Source organism: Echinops telfairi, unplaced genomic scaffold (assembly GCF_000313985.2).
Source record: "Echinops telfairi isolate 266 unplaced genomic scaffold, ASM31398v2 ScPeMD7_7416;HRSCAF=8454, whole genome shotgun sequence".
NCBI classification, from domain to species: Eukaryota; Metazoa; Chordata; class Mammalia; order Afrosoricida; family Tenrecidae; genus Echinops; species Echinops telfairi.
In genome coordinates, this window is record NW_022111316.1 from 5,236,554 (window position 1) to 5,251,744 (window position 15,191).

Below are 15,191 nucleotides of genomic sequence, written 5' to 3' on the forward strand. Positions count from 1 at the left end.
CTCCCTTTCCTAGGTTTTGCTCTGCCCCACGCTGCCAGCTCCCCAGTGTGCCCTCCAGCTCCCCCCTCTGCGCACCCCACAGGGCTGAGTCCCCTGGCCAGTCCGCTCCCACCATCTCCCCCCCACTGCAGACCCCAATCCCAGCATCCCTTTCCACATATACTCCACTCCTCTCCTCCCTGCCCCTCAGCGGAGCACTCAGTCCCCTCCTCGCAGGCCCAAGGAGAGGAATGGTGGCACCCCAGGCATCCTAGCTAGCCAGCCGCCCGTTCTGTCCACCTCGGCGGCGGCAGCAGCGGCGGTCACAGTGCTCACCTGCTGTCCTCGCTGGTCCTCTCCTCCTCGATGGCTGCCTCGCCCCGCGCAGCCTCTCCTTCCAGCCTCAAGCCGCCTCGCCTCTCGGGGACACCACCCCAGCTCCCCTTCAGCCAGACTCCTTCCTCAGAGGTCTCTCCGCGCACATCCACAGCCCCCCCGCAGAGCTTACTCACTCTGGTCCAAGGACGCAGCCATCAACCTGCAGGCAGGGGTCTCCCTCCAGCACCCCGGAATCCCCGCTCGCTGGTGGCTTCACCAGAACAGATTGCCTCCCTGGCTCTTCCCCTCCCCCGGCCTCTCCTCCTCCATGTCTCCTGGATCCCGGGGCAGCATCCTCTGGTGGCTTCCTGTCCCGATATCTCAGGGCCCCCGCTTGTACCCCAAAGGGGGATCGGAGCGAGGACGCTTAGAAAGTTCACAGACTCGTAATCCTTCTCCCAGAAACTCGGCTCTTGCTGAGGCTGCCTGGGTAGGAGGCTTCCGCCAGGTCTTCCCCTCCTCCCCCTCTCTTCTCCTCCTTCCATCCCTCCTCTCGCCCTCCCCTCCCCTCTCCCTTTCTCGCTCCCCTTTTTCCTCGAGGGCCAGGTACTGACGTTGCACTGTCTCTTAGCAACTGCCTCCACATCTCTGAGCAACAGGAGAACAGGCGATGGACCCCCACCAAGATGTGAACTAGGGGCAAGAAGGAGCCCCAGAATCAGCAAGGACCCCTAGGATCCTGGGGACAGGGCAAAGGTCGAAAGCAGCGGCCAGAGGCTGGGCAAGACTTCAGCAAGGGGAGGAGGTGCAGCCAGGGGTGGGGTGGGGGCAAAAAGACTCCCAAGAGAGGTTGGAAATAGGAGTAAAAGGAGGTGAATCTGGAAGTTGAGATGGGTTGGAGGTGTTAAGGATATTAGATCCAGAGGGGAAGGTAGAACTTGGCAGGAGAAAGGGGGGGTGGGGTGGCGGGGCAGAAAATCAGGGGTGGCTGAGAGACTCAGGAATAAGGATGGAAGCAAGGACAGGACTGCCTGTGACAAGTTTGGACTCTCGAGGGGATGCACATATAAACCCAAGTAGTTGGAAAGAGGAATCCATGACAACCAAGGACTGTTGCCTTCAGAAAGGCAGAGCTGGCCAAACCACCTTACCACAGCACTGAAATAAAAAATAAAACAAAAAGGGGAGAGACCTTATTTATCTCAATCGGAGCTGAGAAAAGCACTCAGCTCGTTTCAATAGTTCATGCTGTCGAATGAAAACTTGTTAAAAAGAACAGAGGGCGTCTTATTGTGCAAAGTACATACTTTTTCCTTTTATCCTCTGGTCTCTTCTTCCTTCTCATTCATTGCTTTCTCCTCTTCTTTCCTCTCTTTTGCTTCACACCTTTTCCCTCCTTTTTTCTTTCTTTTTTTGGGGGGTGGGGGTGGGGTCAGCTTTATTAACACCTGGAACAGGTTTGGGAAATTCTGAACAACTCCCTATGGACCACCTCGTGCTTAGATGTCTTCACTTTCACCACTTGAACTAGTAATTGGGCTCTCCAGAGGTCATGCTTTTACACAAAGGAATGAAACTGGTGCAGAGTATCAGAGTTATTATATAGGTGGATACGAAATCCATGTCCAATTGGGCCTCCGCTCAAGTACTCCTTCAATGCCAGAATACTTTGTTCTATTAAACTGGCATTCCATGATGCTCACCTTCCCAGACAAAGTGGGTGCAAATGTTGTGAAGAAAGCTGATGGTGCCCGGCTATCAAAAGATATAGCATCTGGGGTCTTAAAGCCTTGAAGATAAGCAAGCAGCCATCTAGCTCAGAAGCAACAAAGCCCACACGGAAGAAGCACACAAGCCTGTGTGATCACAAGGTGTCGAAGGGATCAGGCATCAGGCATCAAAGAACAAAAAATCAAAACATTGTGAACGAGGGGGAGTGCAGATTGGGGACACAAGACTCATCTGTAGGCAACTGGACATCCCCTTACAGAAGGGTTGCGGGGAGAAGACTAGCCAGTCAGGGTCCAGTGTAGCAGCGATGAAACATACAACTTTCCTCTAGTTCCTAAATGTCCCCCCCACCCCACACACACACAACTATCATGATCCCAATTCTACCTTACAAATCTGGCTAGACCAGAGGATGTACACTGGTACAGATAGGAACTGGAAACACAGGGAATCCAGGACAGATGATCCCTTCAGGACCAGTGGTGAGAGTGGCGATACCGGGAGGGTGGAGGGAAGGTGGGGTAGAAAGGGGGGACCGATTACAAGGATCTACATATAACCTTCTATCTGGGGGATGGACAACAGAAAAGTGGGTGAAGGGAGATGTCAGACAGTGTAAGATATGAGAAAATAATAAAAATTTATAAATTATCAACAGTTCGTGAGGGAAGGGGGAGTGGGGAGGGAGGGGAAAAATGAGTTGCTGATACCAAGGGCTCACGTGGAAAGTAAATGTTTTGAGAATGATGATGGCAACAAATGTACAAATGTGCTTGCCACAATGGATTGTGATCAGAGCTGTACGAGCCCCCAATAAAATGATTAAAAAAAAAAATGAAATCCATGTTGAATTGCCCATGCTGGGTGGCTGGCTACTTCTCTTAGCAAAGTGATTTTTCTCCTCCACATCAGCCTTACAGAGGGTGTGATTCAATTTTAAGGCACAGCAAAATAAGCAATTATTATATATCATGGTCTTCTGAATGCCCTTGCATATAATTGAAACTGTGACTGTTCAATCTATGAGTGTCAAGGACTTCCTGGGACAACACACAGAAATCAGAGCATTGTGGCATGCAAAAAGAATTGAAAAATAATTTTCACTATTATAATTTCCTGGTTTACTTGTGCTAATGATTAGTTGTGCTAATGCCAGAAAACCTTTGAATGCATGGGAATTAATAGAAGTCACCACATAAACAATGTACTTAGAGGAAATCGTGCAACTTTAATGGAGTGAAAATTCAGCTAGAAATGGAAAGCTAATATCAGCAGTTGGGAAAGTCCCAGATAAGAAAGATAAACTCTGTTTTCTAAATTATAATACATCAGTGAAGTATTTAGCAAAATCTGGTGAGCGAACAGGGGGAATATGGGCAAGAATGCAGAGATTTTTAATAAAGAAAATTGTATTGGTGGTGCTGACAAGAAATACTTAAAAGTAATGTAGGAGGATTTGCCTAGTAGCTTAAAATATATGCTGCCAAGTAATAACCATTCAACATTACTCAATATTTGTGTGCATTACTCAATTGCTTTGTGTATTACTCAATATTTGCCTTTTAAACAATGATCATGGAATATACAATACTTTTAGGAGGTGATTTTCATTATCTAAAATGACATAAACAACCAGACCCAACCCATGGCTAGTGTTCAATTCTGAGTCATAACGACCCCATGGGACAGAATAAAATAGTCCCATAGGGTTTTATTTGCAGCCTTGATGGATCCAGATCAGAGGCCTTTTTTTCCCTCTGTGATGCTGTTGCATGAATTCAAAGCGCCAATTTTATTATTATTTTTAATCGTTTTATTAGGGGCTCATACAACTCTTATCACAATCCATACATACATACATCAATTGTATAAAGCACATTTGTGAATTCATTGCCCTCATCATTCTCAAAACATTTGCTTTCCACTTAAGTCCCTGGCATCAGTTCCTCATTTTTCCCCTCCCTCCCTGCTCCCTGCTCCCTCATGAACCCTTCATAATTTATAAATTATTATTTTGTCGTATCTCGCCTTGTCCGATGTCTCCCTTCACCCACTTTACTGTTGTCCATCCCCCAGGGAGGAGGACACATGTAGATCCTTGTAATCGGTTCCCCCTTCCCGACCCACCCTCCCTCTACCCTCCCAATATCGCCACTCACACCACTGGTCCTGAGGGGATCATCTCGCTGGATTCCCTGTGTTTCCACTTCCTATCTGTACCAGTGTACATCCTCTTGTCTAGCCAGACTTGCAAGGTAGAAGTGGGATCATGATTGTGGGAGGGGGGGGACGACGAAGCTTTTAGGAACTAGAGGAAAGTTGTATTTTTCATTGTTGCTACATTGAACCCTGACTGGCTTGTCTCCTCCCTGCTACCCTTCTGTAAGGGGATGTCCAGTGGCCTACAGATGAACTTTGGGTCCCCACTCTGCACTCCTCACTCCTCCTCATTCACAATGATATGCTTTTCTGTTCTTTGATGCCTGATACCTGATCCCTTCGACACCTCGTGATCGCACAGGCTGGTGTGCTTCTTCCATGTGGGCTTTGTTGCTTCTGAGCTAGATGGCTGCTTGTTTACCTTCAAGCCTTTAAGACCCCAGACATTATATCTCTTGATATCCAGGCACCATCAATTTTCTTCACCACATTTGCTTATTCACCCGTCAAAGCGCCAACTTTATATTCATAGTTAAACATGAATTTTTGCATTTTTGCCATATAATACTGAATCTACGATGTAGAAATGGGTAAAAAGTAATCGCTGAATGTCAGGAACATCTCAAGATGTCATTGAACACCAATGACAGAAGACTTGAAAAGCTGTGGGATGACATAAACCATGTAACGCACAAAGAAATCAAGAGATTATTGAGAAGACAGGAAAGAAAGAAAAGATGAAAGTGGTCAGAAGAAACTCTAAAATATGTTCTTGATTGTAGAATAACTAAAGCAAATGGAAGAAATGATGAAGTCAAGAGCTGAACCGAAAATTTCCCAGGGCAGTTTGAGAAGACAAAGTGAAATATTATAATGAAATATGAAAAGACCAGAGTTAGGAGACGAAAAAGGACACCGTCAGCACATATCAAGCTGAAAGAACTGAAGAAAAACTTTCAAGCCTCGAGTTGTAATATTAAAAGATTCTGTGTGCAAAATATTGAACGATGCAGGAAGCATTAAAAGAAGATGGAAGGAATGCAGAGTCACGATGGCCAAAAGGACTAGTCAACATTCAGTCATTTCAATGATGGCATATGATTAAGAACTAGTGGTACTGAAAGACAAATTCCAAGCTGCACGGAAGGTATTAGCAAGAATCGAGTCTCCACGATTGATGTTTCAATGAGCTGATGAAATACTTGAAGCACTTGCTCATCTATGCCTTGAAATTTGGAAGACAGATACCTGCCCAATGGACTGGAAAAGATCCATATTTGTACCCCTTTCCAAGAAGATGACCCAACAGAATATAAAAATTATCCCCAAGTATCATATCACAAGCAAGTAAAATTTAGATGAAGATCATTCAAAAACACTTGCAACATTATATTGAGAGGGAGCTGCCAGAAATGCAAGGTAGTTTTTGAAGACCACATGGAATATTGGGCTATCATTGCTCACAACAGCTGGATCTCGGCTCAAAGCAGAAGATACCAGAACAATAAAATGTGTACTTGTGTTTTATTGATCATGAAAATGTATTCAACTGTGTGGATCATAACCAACTACAGATAATACTGAGAAGAATGAGAATCCCAGAACACTTTTTTTTGTGTGCTCATGTGGAATCTGTACATGTATCAAGAGGCAGAAGTTCAAACCAAACCAAACAAGGGAATAATGCAGGAAAAGTGTGTGTCATGGTTGTATACTTTCACCATACTTATTCAATCTGCATGCTGAGAAAAAATCAGAGAACTTGGCTTATATGAAGAAAAATGTAGCATTAGGATTGGAGGAAGGGTTATTAATGGCCTGAAATATGCAGATGACACAACCTTGCTTGCTGAAAGTGGAGGATTTGAAGCACTCTCTGATGAATATCAAGGTTTGCATCATTCAATATGGATTACAACTCAATGTAAAGAAAACAAAAATGCTCACACTGGACCAATATGTAACATCATGATAAATGGAGAAAAGATTGAAGTTGTCAAGGATTTCATGCTTGAATCTACAATCAGTGCTCATGGAAGTAGTAGTCAAATGATCAAATAACAGATTGCATTGGGTAAATCTTCTGCACAAGATCTCTTCAAAGCTTTGAAAGTCAAGGACGTTACTTTGAGGACTAAGGTGCACCTTACCCAAGTAACAGTGTTTTCAAACACCTTATATGCATGCAAATGTTGGACATTGAATAAAGAAATCTGAAAAAGAATCAATGCATTTGATTTTTGGTGCTGGCAAAGAATATTGGAAGTAACCAGAGACTACCAAAAGAACAAACAGATGTATGTTGGAAGAAGAATAGCTAACATGCTCCTTAGATGGAAGAATGGCTAGACTTCGTCTCATGTATCTTAGACATGTTATTAGAAGAGACCAGTCCCTGAAAAAGGACAGCATACTTGGTAAAATAGAAGGGGAGAAAAAAAAGAAGAAGATCCTTTAAGAGATGGACACAATGACTTCAACAACGGGCTCCTAAAAAACAGCACTTGTGAGGGTGACACAGAACAGATTGGTGTTTTGTTCTGTTGTACATAGGGTCACTACTCATCAAAATGAACTTGACAGCAGCTAACAACCACATGGTAGGGTGTGTTAGTCTGGGGACTTTAGAGAAACAAATCCATAGAAACGCAAGTATAAGAGATAACTTTATATAACGGTTAAGTGCACATCAAGAAAACATCCCAACCCAGTGCTGCCCAAGCCCACAAGTCCAACATTTACCCATATGTCCAACACCAATCCACAAAGTCCTCCTCCGTCTCACAAAACACGCAATGATGCTGAATGCAGGAGGAAAGCTGAGTCAGTGAATGTGTAAACATCTCAGCACTGTCAGGGTTGCATCGGGGTAGGTCCATGTGGCTTCTCCTCAGGGATGTCTTGCAGGAAGTGAACCTTGCCAGCTGAAACAGGGAGCTGCTAAGGCAGCTGCACCCTGGTCTGACCATCACAAAGCAAGAGACCTGAGAACTAGAAAGGCGAGGCTCACTAAGCCATTTATCCCTCCGCCCTTCAATTAACCCCACATGTGTTTATCGGCCAGGTTGGCACAATAAACTAACTACCGCAATTGATATTCAGCAATTTCAAGAGGTCAGATGTGAGTAAGATTGATCAAAAGCCCAAACTGCACTGAAGGCATTGGCAAAAAACGAGGTTCCAAGAACTGATGGATACCAGTTAGGGTGTCTTCAACAGATATATCAACTCGGAAAGCACTCACTACTTCATGCCAAGGAATCTGGAGGACAGCTACTTGACCAACGGAGTGAAAGAGACCCATATTTGTGCCCATTCCAAAGAATGGAACTGAATAAAATGCAGAAATTAATCTAGCTGTATTGTACTTGAACTTCTGATCTACAGAACATGAAGATCATGACTGTGTGTTATGTCAAGTTTATGGTCATTTTAGGCAGTATTTGATGAAAATTAAATATTATAGACTTCGCTATGGATTATAACTCCACGTGAATAAAACAAAAAGTCTTTGCAACTCAACTGGACCAATGATAACAAACCATGATAAACAGAAAATATTGACATTGTCAAGATTTTCATTTTACTCGGATCTAAAACCAACACCCATGGAAGCTGCAACGAGGAAATCAAACTACATCTTTCACGGACAAATCTGTTTCAACAGATCTCTTTAAAGTGTTCAAAAGCACAGATATTGCTTTGAGGACTAAGATGTGCTTGACCCAAATCATGGTATTTTCAATCCCTTCTTATGTATGTGAAAACTGGATAATGAATCAGGTAGATAAATCAAATAAGCACTGATGTCTTTGAGGGAATGCTGATAAAGAATATTGACTATACCTTGGGCTCAAACGACAATTGTGTGGATGGTGTAGGACCCGGGGATGTTTTGTTCTGTTGTACATAGGCTTCCTATGAGTCGCAGCTGACTTCATGTCACATGATAGCAACAAGAACAAGAGAAAGCTAATATAAACATCATGTGAAAAAGTAGGTGGTCCTATAGCAAGGAAAGAGATGAAAATAAAAACCAGTTCATCATAATATTAAATTATCAACAGTAACTGCATCTTTTAAGTTCCATTTGCTGGGTCTGAGGAATGCAGATATATATATATATATACACACTTCCTAGAGCTGCTGCAGACTGGCTCAGGTACATGTAGGAAATTGTTAGTCAACTTTGACCTGGTAATTAGTAAGAAATTACCATATACACTTGAGTATCAGCCGACCCGAATATCAACTGAGGTACCTGATTTTACCATGAAAACCGCATTAAAAATGTGCTGGAAAACTCGGCTTATATATGAGTATCTATGGTAAATCATACAAAAATATTCATAGCAGGAAAATTTGTGATACTGAAAACTATGGCAAAAATGTGAATGCCCATTAACAGACTATGCTAAGCAAAGCAAACACTATGTTACCATAAAAAATGCCACTAACTGGCACTCTGATGGGTAGCATGGCTGCCTAGAAAGTGTGTAGAATCAAGCTAAATCATGAAAGCAGTGTCACAATAAACTTGTGTTTATTCCACTTACCTATTCTTATCCCTCTTCCTCATGACTGTGTGCTTTGACCTTTGTTACTTATCTGCCTCACACTCATTTCCCCATCTTTGAAGTGGGCATGATAGTAATAAGAACTTCACAGAGCCACTCTGAAATTCAGAAGAGATAATACCTATAGAACTTGACTCAGTTCTCAGTCCTGTGTAAATGCATTGTGCTGCTAGCCACAAGGTCAGCAGTTCGAAATCACTAGCCTCTCTCTGGGAGAAGGAGGAGGCTTTCTATGACTGTATATTGTTTTACGTGAATATTATTAAAGAGTGAATTGGATGCATTCTATTTCTGGTGCTTTAAAATCTCTTGATTCATATGTACAAATGTGCTTGACACAATGGATGTATGGACTATCAGAAGAGCTGTACGAGCCCCCAGTAAAATGATTTTCAAAATTGCTTTAAAAAGAAAAGGAAAAAAAAAAACCCCTCTTGATTCAATCTGGGAGGCATATTATATACTCATGGAAGACTGCATAATATATTGACTATGAGCAAGGACCTTGGGAGAACAATAATGACAGTAACAACAACACTGTAATAATAATGTATGGCTCATGAAGTTGTTGTATAAGTATATGAGCCGTATAAAATGTTTAGCATAGCACCTGTCACACTGTCAACAAACCTTAGCTATTATTATTATTATTTTCAGGTGGTTGGTTGATATAAATATAGAGCCACATCTCAAAGAATAGCACCTGTTCATTAGGCAATTACCTCTAACTCATCTTTTTTTTCTCATGACAAGCTCACTCCTTTTTTCCGGCTTCTTGGTTTCTGAGCTTCTTTTTTTTTCTGCTTAAAAAACATTATTAAATATATGAAGGGAAGTAACAAAGTGCTACTATAAAACCATAGAAACATTTATTAAACAACTATATCAAAATGTGAAGCTGTGGGTTTTCAATATATCCTGCACCCAGGTCTGGGTCCTTCTGAAGGTGGTGTTTCCGTCTCTCTAAGCCTTCCCTGAAGAACCTGTGCTCATCAACAGACTCCATGCCCAAACTCCACTTTGGGCTTCTGGAAGGGCTACACATTGTGCTTCTTTTAAATGTTCTTTGAGTTTGGGGAATAAAAAGAAGTCTGAGGGGGCAAGATCAAGGCTGAAGGGTGGGTGGGGTAAGGCCTTTCAACAAAATTATCCTAGCACAGCTCTTGCTACTCTCAAAGAACGAGTAGGTGCATTGTCACAAAGGAAAAAACTCCTCGGGCCAACTTGCCTTTTCCTCACCCGTGCACGTTTCCATGTTCTTAATACTTATTTATACTAAGCCTCCATGATTGTCCTGTGTCCTCCTAAAAAATCTATTAAGATAACCCCTTTGGGTTCACACAAAACAGTGGCCATAACCTTTTGAGCTGAACTCTTTGCCTTGAATTTATTGGCAAGCAGGGCCCTTCAGAAGCCCCTGTCGACCTGTTGAGCACATTTTGTTTGGAGTAAGCCAGTGCACGAATGAACTGGAATCCTAGTAGCAAACGTTCTAAACTTATCCTCATATGGTAAATAAATGGACTATATATAACATGGATCTATGTATGTGTAGCGAGCGAGCAAGAGAGAGACTCAATTTTCTTGTGATGATGCCAATAGTTGATGCATTTGGTGGCTAAATGAAAAGTTGGAGGCTTGAATCCTCCCAAAAACACCTTGGAAGAAAGGCCTGGTGATCTGCTTCTGCGAAATCAGACACTGAAAATCCCATGGATCAGAGTTCCACTCACACACCTAAGGGGCTGCCATGAGTTGGAATTGCTGGTTGCTGGTTATGCTAAGTGCATCTCTCCACCTACATTCTAAACTTTCTTTAGAAGGAAGGACGGTGAGAGCTTGGCTCACTTACTTTGGATTATCTCCAGGTAAGACCAGTTTCTAGAAAAGCGACCTCATAGTTGGTAAAGCAGAGGGCCTACCAAAAGGAAGAAGACCCTCAATGAGTTAGGGAGAGGCTTCACTTCAGCAATAGACTCAAACATGCCAATGATCATGAAGATGGCACTGAACCAGGCAACATTTTGTTGTGAAACACAAGGTTGCCTTGAATTGGAGTTCACTGGAGGGCAACGAATAACAACAACATCTAAGTGACGCGGTGGGGGGAAAGAACTCCTGAAACAGTCACGTATCAACTGAGTGCCGAATGTGTTCATTCTGTATGCTCTTGTACCCTGTGTGGTCTTCATAAGTTCACTGACTTTGAAAAGCAGTCTTCCTTCCTGTCTGCCTCACTGTATTTCTTCACTTGCATTTCCTGCTGAGACTGGGCCCTTCTAAGCTTGTGTGTTTTTGATGCTGTCCAGATGCACTTAGCAGTCCTGGCCCTTGACTCTACAGTCAGCTGCTCCCATTAGCATCCACTGACTCTGAATCATTCCTATGATTCATTACTTCAGGGCAGTTTTCCTTCTTCCAGATGTATTTAGAATTATGGGAAGAGGGTGGTGGGAGAGGAGCCCAGTTCCTGTCCTGGGATTTTTTTTTTTTTAATGAGAGCAGTAGTGTCTAAGGAGGAGGAGAGAAGAGGGAGGAATTGGCTGTAGGCATCCTTCCTTGACCCTCAGGATGTGGTATCTATTATAGGAGGGTCCTCAGTAAGTGAAGCTTTACCTGGAAATATCCTGGAGCTGCAATGAAGCCCTGCTTACCTCTGCCTTTCCATTCTCCCTCAGTGTACACATAGGTAAAGGTGCTCTATCTCCTGGATCAGACATAGAAAATCTGCCCCACACTGACTGATGTCAACTAGGCTACCACTGCTCATTTCTTCTTTTCCTTCTATTACCCTTGCCCAAGACCTGCTGAATTAGAACCAGAAGACCTTGGTTGGAGATGAAGCTCTGTTATTTTCTGACTCTCTACTTTTGGGGACATCCATGCATATCTCATATTTATGAAATATTGCTTTATGCCAGGCACTAATTTGAGTGATTTACATGTATTATCTTGTCTCACTCTAATGGGAGGCCTGTGATTGAGTGGGGTGCTCTGTTCATCCTCCCTTTTGAAAAAAGATGAAATGGATACTAAAGGTTCCAAGATGCCTTTACTGCACTCCCGAGAGAACACCCAATCAGCCATTCACTCACTCTATTGCTCGTTTCTCCACTACCTACTATGTGCCGTGTCATGGATGTGGCACTGGTATTTGTCTTTGCCAATGTCTGGCACTGACCAATGGTAACTCAGAATAATTGCACACAGAATGTGAGTGAGTGCTAAGCTGGATGGGGACTGGAGGCACATAAGTTCTAAAATGGAAACTGGTGGAGAGAGAATAATCAAGGAAGGCCTCCTGGTCGAGGCAGGACTTGGATGGACTGAGACAATCCGTAAGACACATTTTCGGTTTGCAGATGAGAAAACTGATCAGTGAAATAAATTGCTCAGGTCAATTGGAGAACTGGATTCTAACTCTCACATATAGGGCATATCCAGAGTTCATATGGTCACAATGAGTCTGAATTGACTCACTAGCAGTGTGCAGGAGGGTGAGGGGTACCCCTAACCACAAATGATGGAACTGCATGGAATATGTTCCATTGTCTACCTAGGATGAGTCGGTGGGGAGAATGGAAGAAGATTAGGACCAGTTAGGACCAGGAGAGAAGAAATTTATTTCCCTTTCTTCTATTTTTCTATCTCCTCCAAAAGGGCATATGAGGCCAAGTTAATTCTACCTGCCTTTGGCCTGGAGAATTGAGAAGGACCATGGAAAGGTGGAGATCTGGGGGATGGAAGCTTTGGCTCAGTCTCTGAATCAAGAAGAGAAAGAGGGGCTAAGAACCCCATCATGGGTCCCCCGTTGTCTTAGTCTCTCTGTGCTTCTGTAACCCAAATACCCCATGTCGGTGTTTTTGAAGTAAAATAGAAATGTTTGTTCTTAAAGTTCTAGAGGAAAAAATCCCGATCTCAGCCATACGCGTTCCTCCCTTGTTTGCAGCTCTGGGTGTTCCTTGATTGACTCTTCGGCTTGTAGAAGATTCTCCCATGGCATCCGTCTTCTCTCATTTGTATATGTTTCTCTGTCTCTATTGTGATCTTTTTATAACTCAGAAGTGATTCGGGTAACAATCCACCCTTCGCTAGGATGACTGCAATGGCTTGATTACCTCACAGTGCATTATGGACGATAATTGCATTATATTATATTCTGGAAAGGAATCTGCTCTAGATGACTAGATGGTGGAAATGATTGAATGCTCAACTCCAAGCGGAACTATGGGTGATTTGAGCCCACCCAGAACTGCTTCAGAAGACAGACCTGGTGATCTGCTTGTGAAGGGTCACAGTTTGGAAAGTCGTTTGGAGCAGTTAAACTCTGCACACCTGTGGTAACCACGAGTCAGAATTGATTCAATGACAACCAGCACCACCATCAATCTGCTTTGCTCAAGGCCAGCTGGTTACTTCTGAACCTACTCTCTGAAAGAAACCAAGCTGGTCAAATAACTGGGACCGTACTTTTGCCAAATTGTCACGCAAAATTGAAGATCACACCAATACAGCGTGTAAGGGCAGGATGCAGAGTTAGAAAAGAAATCTATTCCTGCAGCTACAGCTTAGTCTCAACAAAAAATATGGAAGCGTCCAGGCCAAGAGCTGATCCAGCAAAGGAGGGTCTAGTTCAACCTGCTCCTGAAGAGGGAGATGATGATGCCCAGTGTGAGGGTCAGAATCAGAGTCTTTACCTGGCAGCCCAGTAAAGAAGTTCTAAATTGAGGTTTTTAAATTTCCTGTAGAATCAGGACAGTTTATATGCATTCCCTGGGCCTCCATGTCCTCATCTGTAAAATGGGCCATTTGGATCAAATGAGTTCTGAGGTTGATTGGGTGACTTCAGAGTTCCAATAAGGACAATGACTAAGCAATATACAATGATTCAAAGTGGTAGTAAATACTTTTCTTTTCACTAAGGATATAATTCTCTTTGTCTTGTCTGTTGGGCTTTGAAGTCTCAGGTCTCAGATCAACAACGCGCTGGAGAGAGGACAAGGGTCTCCCTGCTCCTCTGGGGAATTGAGGCCAGGCAGGCCAGGCTGATGAACACCTCGTCTTGCACCCCAGAATAGCTGTAGTCTTCCTGGCATCTGCTAGCCTGGCTGCAAACTCTCATCCCATTGGCTGCTTCCGATGCTTGCCATCTGGCAGGCACAGCTTTCCAGGTTTTTGTGGTACCAATGAGGCAGCCCTCCTTCTGTGCTGCAGTGTGCTGGCTGCTGCTTTAAGTGGCTGGCTCACCGTGCCTCTCCTCTGCTTCTCTCAAGCCACCTCACGTCTCTTCCCTGACGACAGAGGACAGTTCGAGCAGATCTTATAAAGGCAAGAAAGGGCCCAGAGTTTGTGCCAGGGGTCTTGAATTCTTGTTGCTCAGACACCGTGTGCCAGTTTAAACAATTCTCTAGCCTCTAGGATTTCATCTGGCAAATGGGTGTAATTATCCTATCATTCCCCTGGTGTGCATCAATGTGGCCAGGCTAGTAGTTCCGAGCTGGGTCCATTCTGCTTAAAGTGCCCACCCCATGGTGGTTTTCACATTTTTAGAATATCACTGGGGGGATTGTAATTCCTCACAGGTTTGGTGTATGTATTCAGTGTAAGCAGATAAAGGATTGGAACAAGTGCTTTGAGAATGGTAAAGCCACACTCAAAATGTCTAATACACCTTTCTTCCCAGTGTCTATTTGTGCCCTCCATCTCGGATAGCAACCGAACCTCAATATTCCACTCGCCATATGGCTGAGATGGCACTTACACCACAACGAGCTTGAAGTCCGCATGTGACCCAGGCCTGGGAAGCCAAGCATGTCTTCTTCTGCTTCATGGTGACAGAAGGGAGAAGGCACCCAGGACCCGTACCCAACCAAGAAGGCTTCACTAGAGCCCATCCTTAGCCAGAACCCAGACCAGACCAATACTATGCACCTCCTCTTTCTGTGGTCATATGACCTATTCAAGATGGGCACGTGATCCAAGTTAGACTGATCAGATTATTTCGCGGGGATTATTCTTGCTTGAGCTGATGGGAAAGATCTCTTCTCTCTTGAGGGGCAAGCTTTAAACATGTCATTCAAGGCATCTCATTCAGATAAAGAAAGGTGTCTGGGTGGAAGAGAATAAAGCCAAAGAGAGATAAAGACAAGAAAGGAAAAAGGAGAGAGAGGAACATTGAGAAGGAGGAGGAGGAGAAGCAGCGGCAGCAGCAGAGGATGAAGAAGGAAGAAGGATCTATCTATCATATTCATCTATCTATCAATCATCTATCTGTCTATCTGTTGAAACTGAGTGACATTACATCCTGACTCTCTCTGTCCCAAATATCTGGGTTCCTATAATCCTTCCATAAAGCAGAGTAAATACAGAGGCGCAAGAGGTCAGATATCTATTTACTGTTTTACTGTGGTAATGAGGGAGTGCTTC